Source organism: Prinia subflava, chromosome 7 (genome assembly GCF_021018805.1).
Source record: "Prinia subflava isolate CZ2003 ecotype Zambia chromosome 7, Cam_Psub_1.2, whole genome shotgun sequence".
Classification (NCBI taxonomy): Eukaryota; Metazoa; Chordata; class Aves; order Passeriformes; family Cisticolidae; genus Prinia; species Prinia subflava.
The window spans coordinates 33388421-33399532 of NC_086253.1; positions in this window are offsets into that span (position 1 = coordinate 33388421).

The following is an 11112-nucleotide window of genomic DNA, read 5'->3' on the forward strand; positions in this document are numbered from 1 at the left end:
TTAATTATATCCTTTCTTCCTCAAATTACTGTTAGTTCTTTCTTCTCCTTCATTGGCCTTACCACCTGAAATTGAAAAGAATCCACTCTAGAGCGTTGTATGCCATTGTACAGCAAGGTAGTGGAGTAGGGCCTGAGACCTGGGAAACGCAGGTTCAAAAGGGATGCAGAGGAGGCAGTTTTAAACATTGTAGATGAGTTCCCTCATGACTGCCTGTTGGATAGGAGCAATCCTGTCTCTCTCTTACAGAAATGTTCTGTGGGAGAGGATTGTTCTATTTTAACTCATTGAAATTTCAGTTCTGGGCAGATTCTTGCCTATGCTCCTGTTGAAAACTTAAATAGGCCTCCTGTTCTTGTAAGTTGTGAATTACAACAAACATTTGCAAGGTTATATGTTGTAAATGACTGACAGGACTTCTCTTAATCTGCTTCAGAGCAATGGAGCATAGTTCCATGAATTCTTGGTCATTTTGCTGTGAAAAACTCCTGTCACAGAGTTTGCTCTTCCCTTAGATGTAATAAATTCTGGTCTTAATTCGTCTTCCTTTAAAGGAAAATTATTGTACAGCTTTTGCTTAAAATAGAGCAGAACAAAACCAAAGCTAGGCTACAATGAGTAGCCGGTTGGGGGAACTCATGCTGTCTGGTTTACAGCAGGTCAAATACTTCTGGCTAAGCAAATCCTTATTTTGAATGCAGTCAGTCTGCCTTCTTCCTATAACAGCCTCTGAGAGTACCGATTTCAAATGAGTTTGTTAAAAGAAAAAAGGCAAGTCAAACACTAATGCTTGTGAGCTCCATTGAAACAGTCTTTCCTTGAGAACAAAATCCACACTTTTAGTACTCTGCTCCTTAAGAAAACCCATGGAACTTACTCAAAATACAAATTTGGGGTTGCTCAGTCTGGGGAAGAGATGGCTCCAGGGAGACCTTAGAGCATCATGTCAGTATCTAAAAGGGGCTGGGGACAGTTTTTTGCAGGGCTTGTTGCAATAGGACAAGGGATTATGGTTTTAAACTAAAAGTGGGTAGATTCACACTACATTTGAGGAAGAAGTTCTTTTATGATGAGGGTGGTGAAACACAGGAACGGGTTGCCCAGGGAGTGGTAAATGCCCCATCCCTGGAAATACTGAAGGTCAGGTTGGACAGGATCTGAGCAACCTGGACTAGTGGCATGTATCCCTCCCTGCTTGATGCAGGAGGGGTGGACTAGATGGCCTTTAAAAGTCCCTTCCAACACAAAGCATTCTTTGTTTTTATGATGATACGATTGTTAACAAGTACTGGGTCTCCTTTTATACATGATGCATTGCTCTTGGGAGTTTATATGGTTTCTCCTTAAATTTTAAACTGCATTACTATACATTCATTGGATTACTATAAAATTACATGCAATTCATAATTTTAACTATAATATCAGTTGTTTTTTGCTAAAACCAGGCGGTATGCATATGAAATCACATCTCGTGATTAGAAATATTAGCAGTACAAGTAATAGCAGCTAAATTAAGACTTGTCATCTCATATTTTATAAGGAATGGTACTCGTTACCAGGAAAAACAACTTTTCGGCTGATTTTCATCCTGCTCTTGGTTGCAGACAGCAGAACTGTCACAGCAGGACTCTGGTTTTCTGAGGCGCCAGGATCAGAGGTAAACTACTGCTTCATCACCACCGGGTGTCACTGCAGATAGCACAATAATCTCCAAAGCTGACATTAATGAGTCATGCAACAGGAAATCCAAAAGCCTGCTGAATGAAGCAACGCTTTCACAGCTGTCAGTGGTTGTTTGCTGTCAGCTCGTGTGTTTATCACATCCTGGGACTTGCATCCCAACATATGCGAGAGCATCGTACTGCAGCTTTCCAAGAAAGCCACCCTGTCATATTGCATATCAGAGTAAACAAGAACCAGCTGATCTTGAGGCAAAAAGGGTTGTCTTTGCTGCCCTAGACCTACACAGAGGATACTTCCAACTATGGAGCATGTCCTCCTGCAGATCCCTGTCATGCCACTGATAGTCCTGTTGCATTTTCTAAAAATCCCCCAAACAGGTTTCTGCCATATCTGTGGTGATGGTCTGCAAACAAAAGATTGATGCAATAGATTGCTTTGCCTGCATCATGACAGTAAATTAATGGAAACAGAGAGAAGAAATCCTTGTAAGCACCTAATTTTAATTTTATGTCTTCAAACCAAATTCTGAAGTTGAGATTTTCCTGTGTAATCACAAACCAAAAAACTGGGATCTGTCTTCTACTAACAAATGAAACAATGTTCTTTTCTTCCTAGAGACCAAGATGTTCTGTCATGAAGACAGTTGCGTAACGGAAGTGCCTCAAAAGAAAACAGGATGCACAGTAGTCCTTTTCCAAAAGTGATTTTGCTTAGTGTTAGCAGGCAAGATTTGGTATCAGGTTAAATAGCTCAACAGTGCTGCCCCCAATGTTAAAGGACTGGCAATGGTGCTCTGCTTTTGGCTGCTGAGCACAAGACCAGAATATTTCTGTCTAGCTGAACATGGTGAGCTTTACAGGGACTTACCTAATGAATTCCATAGGATGGGGTGTGTAGAAGACCAACCTAGATGATCTAATGGGCCCTCCTGGTTTCAAATTGTATTCAGAAAGGTACCTTGCAAATCTGTCTACTGCCTCTGAAAGTAACACATTTCCAGAGTATGCATAAAGCAGTAGTAATATTGTCTGAGGAGTCTGAGAGTATCTGATGCAAAGATGTACCAAGCACAGTACTTCATGACCATTAAAAATGTTGGTTCTATTTATTTAACCACAAGACCTTTACTAAGAAATAGTGGAAATCACTGTGCAATTTACCGCCATCTGCATAAAAATGGTGATGTTGGTAAACATTAACAGGGTGATTTAAATTTGTAGGATCCTTCTTAACAGACACAAACATTTCCTCTTTCAGTCTATTTCTGATACTGAACACAGAACATTTTGTGTTCGCTTTTACTCCATTCAGCTAAAACTCATTTCCTCAAATGTACAGCTCATACCTCTCCTGCATGATGCAATGCAAAAAGGTTGGTTGGAGGCAGGAGTAACCTCCTCTGCATAGAGTGCTTCTCCTGCTGATCCTCCTCACTCTTCTTTGCCTCCTCATCCTCAGCTGGCTCCCCATGCTCAGCACACTCCCACCTTGCCTCGGTTGAGGCTGTGAGCTTTCTGGATGAGGGATGACCTTGAGGTGAGAGGAATGCTGTGGCTGCAGGAGGTCCTGAGCCTGGACATGCACTCTGGAGACTGTGGCTTCCCAACCTGATACGTGGTTCCATTGCCCAGACTGTTGGTAAGACTGGTGACCTCACAGGTGTTGCTTTCTTCATTCACCCTGCCTGTTATGAAGACCTCAGGAAGCCAATAAAAAACTCCAAGTGGGCTTTGATCTCTCTGCTCTTCATGCTTGACATTTAAAGGCAAGAGTCCACAATTCTTGGTTAACCTTTTCTTTCCCAGGATGGGATCTATGTAAGAATGCATGCACTATTATGATAAAATTGTCTCCTGAGATCTATGGAAGATGAGAGAAGCACCAGAAGAAGGATCTAGTTTTACTGAGTCTCCAGCAGCACAACAGGAGCCCAGTCTTATGTTTGGTAGCTTCTGCTTGCTGAAATGCTGCTGGGTGAATATTTTGGAAGGGACCTTAGAGACCTTCTAGTTTCAACACCCCCTGCCACAGGCCTGGACAGCTTCCACTAGACCACATTGCTCAAAGCCCCATCCAACCTGGCCTTGAACACTTCCAGGGATGGCATATCCACAACTTCTCTGGGCAGTAGGAAATTTCTTCCTATTATCTAATCTAAATTTACATGCTTTCAGTTTGAAGGCATTTTCCCTTGTCCCATCACTACATGCCCTTGTAAAATCCCTCCTTCAGCTTTTTAAGAACCCCTCAGGTATTAAATGGCTGCAGTAACCTCTACCAGGGCGACCAACCCACATCCAAAGCCAAAAACCCAGATTCTTCCACCCCTTTCACTAGTTCCCATATTTTATGCTTGCATATGGTATATAAACCTCTCTGGCCAGCACCCCGCTCTAGTGGGGCTTCCTTGTAGCCCACCTCTAAGGCCAGTGGTGCACAGGGCTCAGTGGCCCAAAGGGCTCCAGGTTTCTGTAGGGAAGCCCAAAGGGTGGCACTCACTTTTCTAAGTAAGTTACAAAAGAAGGGGGGGGGGGGTTGGAGTCATACTGAAGTCAGTTCAAAAACAACAGGTGCCTTAGCTGCTCAAAGTGACCTGGCTCTGTGGTGATGACAGAGCAACAGCCTGAGCAGCAGGGAGGGACAGCAGCAGGGCAAGCATGGAATCTGTGTCACAACTGGGTGCTGCAAGGGCTGTATCCCCTCAGGGCCAGACACAGGCTGGGTGGGCTGGGGAGACCCTGCTGGGGAGTAGGGAATGCAGGCTTTGCCTGCTGGGCCGTGTCAGCACAGGCAAGTTTTGATCAGCTTTTCCCAAAGGTACCACTGTGGGAGGCAGGGGGGAGGGCAGGGGAAGCAAGAAGGGCAGCAGTGAGGTGGGAGGCCTGAGCAGGGGTCAGAAGGTGGCACCTCGGACTGCAGCCTTGAACTACTGACCAGCAGCTCTGGAAACCTCTGGCAGGGAGGAGGCTTTGCACAGAGTATCAGCTACACTGAGTCTTTTAACTGGGATGTTGACCTCAGGAATGTAATCAGAGGGCTGATTATAAATAGTCTGTGCAGTTGTTGATGAGGTTAAAATGTTCTGCAGCAGGCAGTTGGAAGCAGAGTGTTACTCCAGTGTCTGCTTAAGATGCTGTACCTCCGTCATCTGTGGCTGCACAGCAAGTCTGAAAAAGGGAAGTGCTAAAAAAACACTCAAAACATGGTCCCAGGCAGAGGGGAAAAGAGGAAGCAACCTGGCTTACAAAACTGAGGGTGAGCAACAAGAGGAAACGGGCCAGGGAGCAGAGAAAATTAAGGAGGGAGAACAGTCACTGTGAGAGATCCAAATCCAGGCATGGGCCAGGCTTACCTCAGAGTTAAAACCCAACAATAACCTGCAACAAAACAGACTAAACCAGCAAAACCCGAAGTTAAGGGAATGCCCTAAATATTAGAAGTAAAAACTTCCAGGCAAACCATCAGTGCTAATTGTGTTCCAGTGGCAGCATTTAATGGAGCTTGGCAGAAACAGAGGGAAAGGGAGGTAGGGGAGGAGAAGTGCAAGCTGTAAGTGACCCAGCAGCTTGAGGCACCTGCTCTAGCTGAAAGTCATGCCCAGCCCTGTGAGATGGGCACAAAACATACCCAGGAGCAGCTGAATCTATCAGCCATGAGTTTGAGCAGCAGTTGCTGCCAGACCTGTGCTGTTTCAGAGAGTGGAGGAAAGCTCCAAGAAAGCTCCCCAGAAAGGCCCAAACTTTGCAACCTCAGACTTTGGAGTCATCCAACTCAAACTCCTCCACTTTGGAGTCATCCAACCCAAACTCCCCCACTTTGGAGTCATCATCCCTGGAGATGTTCAAGAAAAGATTGTACATGGGGTTTAGTGCTATGGTCTACTTGACAAGATGGTAATCAGTCAAGAATTTGACACGATGACCATAAAGGTCTGTTCCACCCTAATTGATTCTGTGACTTCACAAGCAAAGGAAACAGCAGGCAGGACCAGTGGGGCAGAAAAGGAGGCGAGGAAACGATGCCAGGCAGTGTAGAAAGAGACCTGCTGGGATTGTTTTAAAGCTGATACAGAAGAATTTTAAGGAGTAATTATAGAGATGCCAGGGGTTTTGCAGGATTCTGCTCTAGAGCATCATCCAAATGGGGGTGGCAGGTGTGAAAAAAATGGAGGAGCACTTGCTGGGCAGTGGGACAAGGATGGCCTTGGTGGGCATTGGGTCCAGGAAAAGCCTTGAAAATGGACAAGCAAGCTATGTCAGAAAACCCTGTTTGGAAGAGAACAATGAAGCAGCAGAGAGATGCAGAGCAATGGCCAGTGCTGGGCTGGGAAACCACCAGTAGAGCCAACAGTACAGCCACCAGTACAGCCACCTCCAGGAAACTGTCCGTGGGAAAACCACCTACGGGAGGCCCAGCAATGCACTGGCCACCGCCACTGGCCAAGTTGGGGAGCCCTTGAGCAGGAGTTGTAGCTGTGAGGATGCCCTGCAAACGTCAAGGATCCTCTGCAGGCCAGCGTGCAGGGAAGGTGAGCTCTGCTGGTGTCCATCACAGGCTGCTTCCAGGTTTGGAAAGCTGCTGAGGTCTCCCCGCACTGTTTCCCTGCCAGGTCACAGTGCAGGAAGACCGATAGAGAGAGAGAGATTATTCAGGACAGACTGAAGCTGCAGATTTCACTCTCTCCTGCCTCTGAGTACAACCTGGTTTTCAGTTTGACAGGATAATGGATCAGCAGCACATGGGATGAATTGGAGTTTGTGTCTGTGAATGAAGAAATTCCTGAGGATAGGTGAGTCAGGACAAAAGGAGGAGAAAAGTATGGAGTGTTTCTCATTCACTGCTGAAAGTTGGTGTATTGGGAGTAAAACAGCTCATCTGTGAAATTCATAGATTGGAGAATTTTGCTGAGAGAAGCAGAAGAAGTGTTGTGAAGGATTAAAAAGAGTGCTCTGAGAGATGCTACAACACATACCTTTACCCCTCTTACTTCAAAACAAAATAGTAGTTATCAGTCTTGTCCTAGTGGCTGAAACACATGCAGCTACTGAAGGCTGCCTTTATTACCAACACTGAGTCCATGCACAAGGGACAGCAGCAACATTCACAGGTGCCAAGCTCTACAAACCCATTTAAAGCAATACAATATTCCCATTGATACAGTCTTCCTAAATTCTGGCTGAAGCTGTGTCCCTATGGCTGGGTTTCAGCATCCCCTGGTGTGAATCTTTAGAGCTTGGTATTACCAGGTTGTAACACTACAGGAGGCAGAAAAAAAAGCAATCCATAACCTAAAGGGATAATATCTTGGATATGTTTCTTACCCAAAGTCTAAACAGAATGTGAAAGCGAACACTCTTTACTGACATAGGACATAGCAATAGAACTAGAAAAAAACCCAAAACCTATGAATAGACATACTTCAGTTGTCAAATTTCCTGTGGCTTTATGCTTCCTGTTTATGTTCCTTTCATGTCACACATATGAAGGGGTGAGCTCTCATCAAGGTTTTTTGGGGGCCTGTGGCAAATGACTCCTGTGCATGTCACCAGGGATAAGGTGAGTGGCAGCTGCTGAGGGTGATTTGTTCTTGCACTGATCATCACAGGCAGATGGCCCAGAGACAGTGGCCCAGAGACTAACAGGGTGTTGAAACCTGTGTGCAGCTGAGCAGAATGAGAGCAGTGCAAAAACATTGTGACCTCCTACAATTCCTTCATTTTAATGATGGAGGTAATTTTAAAAGAATCTACATTTCACAGGACTGATAATTTCCCCACTAAACTTGCCACTATCTTGATTTAGGTTATGAAGTATGAAGCTTTGGGGAGATTTGCTGGGAGCCAGTTCACTCTTCGGCCTTACTCTGGATTTGAGCTCTAATCCATGTCCCTTGGAATCACACCTGCAGTTGAATCATGATACCAAGGGAAAAAAAAACTATGGTGGTATCACACTTAAGCTGGGAAACGAGATTCCAGCATGGATTTGCATGTAGATGTGGCACTGAGCAATGGGATATTTTTGGGCAAGGGCCCTGCAAAAGATCAGAGCAAAATGCCATGAACTTCTGCAGCCCAAAGATAAGAGTTGAAAAAGTGCAAAAATATAGAGGCAAGCTTCCTCTGCCTCAGGCTTCTTTTTTCAATTGTGTCCCGATCACTCCATAACTGCAAGAGATAAGGTATCTGTAGTAGAGTTCACCATTTACCTCCTTTCTAAAACAGAGGATCGTTTGTTTTGCCGACTTGAAAAATATTGCAAAACACTCCAAACACTGATTGCAGGCATAAGTCAACAGCATTGCAAGTGCCGCCCATTTCCAGGCTGGCTTTGCTCCATATCTCGGAGGTGTATACGGGAGACAGTGGGACAGCCACTGCCAAACTCCTCAGCTCAACTCACTGAGGTCTCATGGGGATCTTGGTTGGGAAATGGGAAAACTGAAATGCAGATCTAACGAGACAAAGTGAGATCCTGAGTGGGGGCAGGGGGAAGGGGGGGATGGGAGAAAAGGCGTTTAAAGGCACAGGCAGCCCTGCCAGCCTCATTGGCACAGTGCTGGGCAGTGAGGGGAGGCTGTATCTGAGCTCTTACCTGCCTGCCCTCGCTGACTGCTGTGGTACCTGGCAGTGCATCAAGCCCTGCTGTCTTACAGAAGTTTAATTTCCAGCAGGATTAGCTGGCTTTGGTCTGGTAAAATCCAGACAGTCATGCTGGGTCAGGTGGGCTGTGGGCTGCACATCCACTACTCCCAGTTTTCCATAACCATGGAATAACAAAGGTGGGTGGACAGCAGTCCTGTGATAATGGACACTCAATGAGCCCTCCAAGCCCTGTGGGTTTTGTCCTTTTGGCATTTCCTTTAAGTTAGCAAAATAACCAGTCTTAGTGTGCAAGCACCAGCCTTGAAGTTCTGGCACAAAGTGGGAGATGAGGATCTGAAGAGCACTGGGCCTTTAGGGAAAGGTCACGTTTTCACCATAACCATGAACAAAGTGGGACAAAGGGGCATTTTGAGCAACCTGTCTTTTTTTTACCTTCCTCATGTCTTCATCTCATCAGGACTACCACAACTACTGCATCAAAAGCAGTGTGGCCAGCAGGTCAGAGGAGGTCACTCTGCCCCTCCATTCCACTCTGATGAGACCCCCCATGTGCAATATTGAGTCCAGCTCTGGGGTCCTCAGCACAGGAAGGACATGGACGTGTTGGAGTGAATCTATAGGAGAGCCACCAGGACGTTTAGAGGGATGGAGCACTTCTCCTACAAGGAAAGGCTGAGAGAATTTGGGTTGTTCAGCCTGGAGAAGAGAAGGCTTTGGGGTGACCGAACTGAGGCCTTCCAGTAGCTGAAGAGTAACACTACAGGAGAGATGGAAAGAGACTTTTTATGAAGACATGTAGTGACAGAACAAGAAGGGATGGCTTCAAACTGAAAGAGGGCAGGTTTAAATTAGATGATATGAAGAAATTCTTTACAGTGAGGTACTGGAACAGGTTGCCCTAAGCAGTTGTGGATGCTCCATCCCTGGAAGTGTTCAAGGCCAGATTGGATAGGGTTCTGAGAAATCTGGTCTGATGAAAGGTAGCCCTGCCCATGGCAAGGGTGTTGGAACTAGATAAATTTTAAGGTCCCTTCCAACCTAAGCCATTCTATTGATTTTATGTATCCAGACCCCGTGACTTAAGGAGAAAAAGCAATGGTGTATCTTGATCAGTTCTGGTTGGTATTACAGTTTATCTGTGCTGTCAAGTTGAGGGACAGGAAAGAAACAGTATAGCTGAAGTTCTTGACATGAGTAATCAGATGTGATGATAGGCCACGTAGTGAAGCTCTTCTCAGAGCCATCTTCCATGTCTGCTCCCTTTTGCATGTGAAACCATTTAATGCACCAGTATTTGGCTCTGGCCAAGGGAGAGAAGTCATTGACTGGACAGGCTGTGACTTCTCATCTGGTGAAGTGAAATTTGCTGCTGAGAGTGCCAGGTGCTAAAAGTTATACTGCTTTGGACAACTGGTCATGGACCAACACCAGCAGTACTTGCAGATGAGCAGGAATGTTCTTTCAAGAAGAAGAAGATTCTCCAAACTAGGAAGGAAGGGAAGAAATTGTCATGAAAACCTAAATACACAATTCAGTTGGAAAAGAATGGGGAAGCCTGCATTAACACTACCAGCAGATCTGCTAACCGCTTTTGTGTAAATGTTCTCTGCAACCATTCCACAAACTATTTGCAACAGGTTTATGTGCATTAAGATTTGGGTGGCCAAGCAGTGAAACACTACCCTTTCTTTGAAGCTGATTGGGAACTATTAACACCTGCTTATCGGACATTTACGTATGCAGCCCAAGGTGGAGTTTTGTAAGGCTTCCCATACAGAGGACTCTTGACTCTTTAGCCAGATCCACTTCACAAGTGGAATGGCAGTGCGGGAGGAAAAGAAATGCAGTGAAATTATACATAATAGCTTTTTCTTCACCTCTATTATACAGGGAGCAGGTGAGTCAGCATTCCCATGGAACTACTTTACTGTGAAAGAAGGAACTCTGCCCCAGCCTGGTAGCTGTTTACTCTTGCCTCTTCTTTTGCTATCTGCATACTAAAATTTTCCTACAGGGTTGCTTACTGCTTATGAACATCATAACATGCATACCTGTGGAGTAGTCCTTTCATTAGAAGGAGGATTTCCCACCCCACATGTAATCACTGAAAGCAAGGTGCAAATAGTGACCACAAGCACCTGACTTATTTTCAAAATAGCCCCACTATCGTAATGTACTGCTGAAATCCATTTGGGTTCAGGTGTCATGCCATTACTTAGAGAACTAAGGATTCAAGCCCTCTCCTAGCTTTCAATTGCCTAAATTGTTGCTTCTGATTGTTGCTGATTTATTTGAAATGCTAAAAACACAAGCACAAATTAATTGCGCTACTGGAGGACCACCATACAAAGCAACATTATTTCTTGTAGCACTGTACAAGAGCAGGGTTCCTGAGACAGAGAGACACTTTTGTACCAGATACTGTAACACTGAGTAAGAAGAGACAGCTGTTATCTCTGGGAACTTATCATCCACATAATCTGAGAGAAATAAAAGTAATGAGGAAAACTCACAGCAGGCAGGTAAGACTGGGAAGGTAACTTGAATTTCCTGAGTCTGAGCTGGCACTGACTCCACTAGCCTACCTTACGAGACAGTCCCTCTGAAGATCAAGGTTGACTGATCTCATGGTTATTTTTTAATTTTAGCTCAGCCTCTTCAAAACTCCCCTGCATGGCAATGGCCTTTTGTCTGTGTGCCTCTCTCTGATCTTCGCTCGGGAAGCCAGCAGGTAGAGTGCATCACGAGCCTTGCTTCTGTATTGCATGTCACTAATTAAAGACGCCATCCAAAATAAAGCTCCTACTCATGTTCTCTATTAATA